This window comes from Panthera uncia, assembly GCF_023721935.1.
Source record: "Panthera uncia isolate 11264 chromosome C1 unlocalized genomic scaffold, Puncia_PCG_1.0 HiC_scaffold_4, whole genome shotgun sequence".
Taxonomy (NCBI): Eukaryota; Metazoa; Chordata; class Mammalia; order Carnivora; family Felidae; genus Panthera; species Panthera uncia.
Genome location: NW_026057585.1, coordinates 100,753,430 through 100,759,451, shown reverse-complemented (window position 1 = coordinate 100,759,451; position 6,022 = coordinate 100,753,430).

Sequence of the window (6,022 nt, the reverse complement as noted above, 5' to 3'; positions counted from 1 at the left end):
CCCCCCCGTCTCGACCCCCTTCCTCTCGGCCGCCCTCGCCCCGCTCCCCGCAAAGCCCGGGCCGCTCCGCCCACCGCGCCCCGCAGCCCGAGTCCCGCAGCCGGCCGAGGGTGGCGGCGGCAGCGCCGGCGGCACGGCGGGGGGGCGGCACACATGCCCGGATTGTGACGTCCAGTCTGTTGCTGTGGCAACCCCATCCCATCGTTCCGGCAGCGCGACTAGTTAACAGCCGAGAACAAGTTGGGGGGACTAGTCCTGAGCCCCGGGTGCAGGGGGGCGCACCCGGCGCTCCGGCAGGGGGAGCCGTCGAGGCGCCCGCGCGCCCAGGGACCCGACGGCCGAGCGGGCCGCGGCGACTCGGGCGAGCCGGGCCCGTTGGGAGGCGGGGAACTCGCCCCCGCGCACCCCTGGAAGATCCGCCACCACCGTCGCCGCCGCCCGGGACGGCGCCCTGCCCCTCCCCCCCCCCCGCCCCGAGTCCCCAAGGGCGCAGGGGCGGGGTGCCCTGGGCGGCAGGCGTCGAGCTCCCGCACTTCCACTCACATGCACCGAGAACCTGGCTCGGCCCTTTGGAAGGAAGATCGGAAGAAAAATGTGTTCCGCACTTGGGGAAGGGTCGCTCTGGAGACCGGGTGCGATTCCTCCAGAAAAATGCATGCAGGCTGGCTCCTCCCTCACCCCATGGCACCACGCTCCCACCGCCCACGTGCCCTCTTCCAAAACGCCCCTCCAGGCGAGGTCCGGTCTAAACACCTCCAGAGCCCCTGGGGGTGGTGCGGATCTTCGTTGTCTGTGCCCAAAACTCCCGCTCAGAAGCGACACCTGTCGCTGGGCGGTAAGGAGGCGCCGCCAACAGCCCTCAGTTAAAGGTGAACATGAAGGCCGAAGCCCTTGGGAGCAAGGCTGGAATTTTAAACGAGCGCGGCCAGTCTGGGCTGCCGGAGGTGTAAAAGCTACTCAGAGAAGGCCAAAGTTGCAGCAGCCCTTAGGATGGTCAGTTCTCTAACCCTAGAAGAGCCAGTAAAGGGAGGGTACCCTTGTCTCGCTGCCTCAGTCCAGACACGTTTGGGGGAACCCACTGGAAACCCATGTGGCTGCCAGGGACCCACAGGATCTGCCCGGCTTGGGAAGCAAGAGAGAGGGGTAGTGTTGTCTCCTCTCTCGCACCAACCCCTCTGGCCTTGGCTGAACACCTGCCCCGTCCTGGCAGGGACTGACCAGTAACCCCTGGCACGCTGGCATTAACAAAAGGGCTCTTTTTCCTGGGGCCTTTGGGGAACCAGGAAAGTTGTGACTGCCTGGTGAGGGCACCCCATGCAAAACCTCTCGGCGGGGGGCCACAGCCCAAGCCATGAATCCAAGCTGTGACCAGAAGGCGATGGATGGCCCGGGGGAGTTGGAAAAATGTGTAGGCAATTTTTCCTCCCCCTTCCGATCCAAATGAATTGGGAGCAAGCCCTGAAGAAAAGCTCCTCATCATTTATTCCTGGGTACAGGCAGGTCTGTCCAGCCTCCCGGGTCAAAGTGCAGGGTGCTGGGGGTCCCCTTCATCTGCCAGGTCACTTGTAAGCCACACTAGAGAGGGAGGTTGAAGCATCCCAGAGCAGGTGGCCTGCAAGGGCAGAGGGAAAGGCAGCAGGGAGTTGGGCTAAGAAAGCAAAGGGCTTCTCTGGTCTAAGGCTGCATTTCACGTCACTGAGCATCTAGCTCAGAGGCCCCAAATCGCCAATGCTTTAGCCAGCCTCCGTTTTCCCTGGCAAGGCTGCCTTGCTCTTTCCAGACCTCCAGTCTTTCGGAATGTTAACTATCCAGGGAAAAGCCCGAAGCACCATCAAACCTGCCCACCCCTCAGCAGCCCCGCCCCCAACCCCTCCCGGATGGCAGAGGAGGTCAGGACCCTTCCAAAGGTTCTCTGTCCCACTTGAGAGAAACGTGGGCTTACAGGATCTCCTATCACCAGAAAGCCCCCACCTCGGGCACACACCGCTAATCTTGGGTCCCATTCCCAAGGCGAGGCTGAGACAGTCAAGACATCATTCAAGGACAGTCCCACCTGCCGAATTTGGCAACAAAGAGTCCAAAAGCTCACATTCCTAGACCTCCCCCCGCCCCCTGGCCATCCCATCTTGCAGAGGGCTGCGGCTCGGTCAAGTTACTTACCCGCCAAAAGCAAAACTAAGCAAAGACTGGAATGGCAGAGACAAAGGGATTTTTGACTAGAAATCTCCGAGAATATTTAAAGGAGAGCTCTGATTATTGTCAAACTATTAGCAGCCGTGACAATGGACCACAAATGTCTGATGTCAAAAACAATCCCTAAAAAGGTGGCAATTCCATAAAGTCCGCAATTCTGAGAATAAGCCTATCCATAAGGTTCCAGTTTCAGGAGACAAGCTCCTCCTGTTGGCTGATGAGAGCCTAGAATTACACCTGAGGGACAATTCAAAATCAAAATCATTTTAACTATACTGCTTATGAGGCACCTTCAGCAAACACCCCGATCAGTCTCCGTCCCCGGGCTGCGTGGACTCCTCATACAGGCAGCTCTCAAGCGCTGCCCGAGGACAGTTCTTTACCCACATATCCTACTTGTGACCACCTGACGGCGCCGTGAAGCCCCTGTCCCTACACCCCTCACGCGAGCCATGCAGTTCTGCCCCGGCCTCCTCTTAGCGGCTGAGCCGCATCGCTGGCATCGCAGTGTCTTCTAAAATGAATGGCAGGAGCCCCCGGGTGGCTCAGTCGGCCCTGTGTCAGGCTCTGGGCTGACCGCACAGCCCCATGCTTGGGGTTCTCTCTGTCCCTCTCTCTCTCTCTGCCCCTCCCCGACCTGTGCACGCTCTCTCGCCCTCATAAATAAAACAATAAATAAAAATAAAATGAAAGGTAAATGTCCCTAATGCACCAAGATCTCCCTTGTACCTGGAGCCTGTTTCTCAAGACGGCAGTCTTGCACTGCCTGAACCCAAATCACTTAGAGTTGCTGGGGGTGTTTCTCGATAAGGCAGACTTCTGGGCCCCATGGCCCTGGGCCGGAGGAAGGGGTCGTCTAAGACTTAAATCATCTTAGGGGTTCTTTCTGGGTTCTAGGTACGGTAGCAGCCAACTCAGCCGGTCAGCACAACATTAACAGACAGTTTTAGCTTGGCCAGAAATAGCCTAGAAAAAAAGAATGTGAATTCTCAGATCCTCCCAAAGAGAGGCAAGATAGGAAAATGTCTAGATTACAAATTCTTAGGTTTTTGCTCCCCGAGACAAGCAGCATGGTGGCATCCTTTAAAAGGCAGCCCTTCACCGGCTTCCTTCGGCACCTCCTCCTCACCCACCAGGCCTCTTCCTCACCTTCCTCCCTTCCAGAAAGGGACGCAACCTCTACAACCTGTTACCCCAAAGAGGCACCCGACAAGTCAGTCAACACCTCCAGCAGGACCCCACCCAGGCTCTCCCCAGCTTCTGACTCTGGCCAGCCCCACTCTCTGTCCAGGGTTACCAAGAAGACATGTCCCCATGGTACTGCAGAATCTGTCATCTGGCCAATGACCCACACATCCTAGGTGTATGCCCCCCCTCAAAGGGAGCGGCCAGCACCACACTCTGCTTCCAACGCTGGATAAGCTTGGAGCAAAGCCACGGGAAGGACCGTGGCAGCAGGAGGAAGCGAAAGCCAGGTTGCCAAAGCCAATTTCTAGGCTCTCCTGAGGTTAAGGTGACAACCAGGGGACAGGCCAGTCTATCGCCTCACTGGAATCCTGCTCACCTCCTAGGTCAAGTATCCTCTGAAAAGGCTGTGGTCTAAATGCCCCCAGAACATTCCATAATTTTGATCAGTTTGTCTTTAAAAGTATTTGGTGTGATCAAACTCCCCCACTTTGTTCCCTGTCTCACGCACAAGTTGTTCCCGCCTGCCAGGCGCCACTGGTGAAGTTAGGGTCCATGTATCTCAACACTTGGTTCTTCCCAAAAAGATAGGAAGAGAACACTACTCAGAAAACAAGCACCTTTAACCACTGAAAGTCACAGGAAAAGGTGGGTGTCACTGAGGCTTTTGAAAGAAAACCAAATACTCAACCTTTAGCCCAGAAATGGTACTGGTGACCAGAATCAGCTAAGAACAGGATTGTGCCAGCTTCCTATTCCGTTGCTTTTATGAACGAAAATCTTGGCCTGAAACTCTCCATGACCCCCCTCCCCCCCCGATTCCTGGGCTGTATTTCCCATGGAGCAGTTAGGTCATCAGTCAAGAGATGAAAAGGAAAGTGGTCTAAAGGTGGTCTGGACACAGCTGGCATAACGGGCGTGGTGATTCAGGTTCCCATTACACATCCTCCATCAGAAAAAGTCGTTTGCAAATTTATTCTCTCGGCTCTGGATCTGACCCGGAGAGTTGGGTCACGACCAACTCCAGACTCTCACCGAGGCACAGCTGAGGTAAAGAAAATGGGAATAAAGGACACATTTTCTTCTCAAGCTTAATGAAGACCAAGGTCATTGTTGGTACAGCAATTAGCAGGAAAAACAATCTGTCGCTAAATAGATTAACATGCCAATCCTTAAAAAAAAAAAAAAAAAAAAGGCTTGCACAGTAATAGTAGCCATGTGTTAGCCACTTTAATATAAAATGTGATCAAAACTCAATTACAAGAGTTCAAAAAGGCATAGAAAAACCAATGAGTTTCAATTTTATTACAAGTTTTAAAATTTGGGAGCAGTTTGGGAAAAAAAAAAAAAACTATATATGCTAATTTTAGCCCAGGGTTAATTTTTTACAACCAAACTAAGAATCACTACAGGCGAACATCAATGCAACAAACAAGTACAATTTGCAAACCCAGGTCATAAACTTACTAACAGTTAACGATCACGATCACGATCTCGGTAGGGACAGATCATGGTAGGGACTGTGGCCAAAACCCAGCTGATGCCTCAGTTACATCAGAAAGAAACCTCGCCTTCACACATGCAAACAATTCTGCTTCACGAAATTTGCATAGAAATAGAAAATGCTAGAGCCTTTACCACAAATGAAATTGCAAAGATGCAACATGTTAAATTCAATCCAAGGAGCACCAAATGTGAAATTGGAGCCAAGGTAGGACTCTAATTTTCAGCTCCCCAACCAGCAGAGCCCAAGAATGTCAGGTGTAGAAATTAGCTGAGGGAAACTCTTTAAGAACATTTTACACTGTAGTTTTAAGACTTTGCAGACATTTCTGCAGAATTGTTTAGATTTTAGAAGGGCACCATAAGGCATCAGGGTCTCTTTTCAAAGTCACTCCCAAATACTCTGGATTCTCAGTTGGCAACGACACATCTTTACAACTTAATGACCTTGCTCAGATCTCCAGCCTCTGCACACAAGGCAACGAAATGCCACTTTCAGTCTGGTCCTGCTTAATGCAAGTTTGTAGGACTGGACATTAAATCCAGGCATGGCCTAGGTGGCTCAGAAGTGACCATTCCCTTGGCACGTCCGCACTGTTTCCCCGTCTCCTCGGCATGAACCGTCTCTCAATCGCTTCTCCTTCGCGCCCCACCCCCGTGACAAGGCTCCAATCCCGGCCAGATGCACAGGTCCATCTCTGGAAGCTCTACCACCGCTCAGCTCCAGCTCCCCCTGCTGGGGGCCAAAGGGACAGTTTGTTGCAAAGAGTTGTGGGAACAGTTTTTATTTACAGATTCATTTTTGTGCACTCTTACTTTGAAAACCTGGGACTTTTATAAGCACTCTCCAAATTCTTTCCTGAAGAGGAGAATACGCAGCGGCGGAAAAGGACATCCTATTTCTACAGGAAGAAAAAGGATGTACATAGTAGTTATGTGCATCGAGTAATTTGTAATCAAAAGGTGAAGTAAATGCCCCAGAACCTTGCATTTTTATCGACGCTGCCCTGTTCCTGCAGGAAGCAAACCTCAGAGAAGTCACTGGTTTTGCTCTCAGTGGATTAGACGTCCCAATGTTTGTATACCTGAATCTTTTAAGAAAAGCACCAGGTAAAACGGTCACACCTTTTGAAGTAAAATA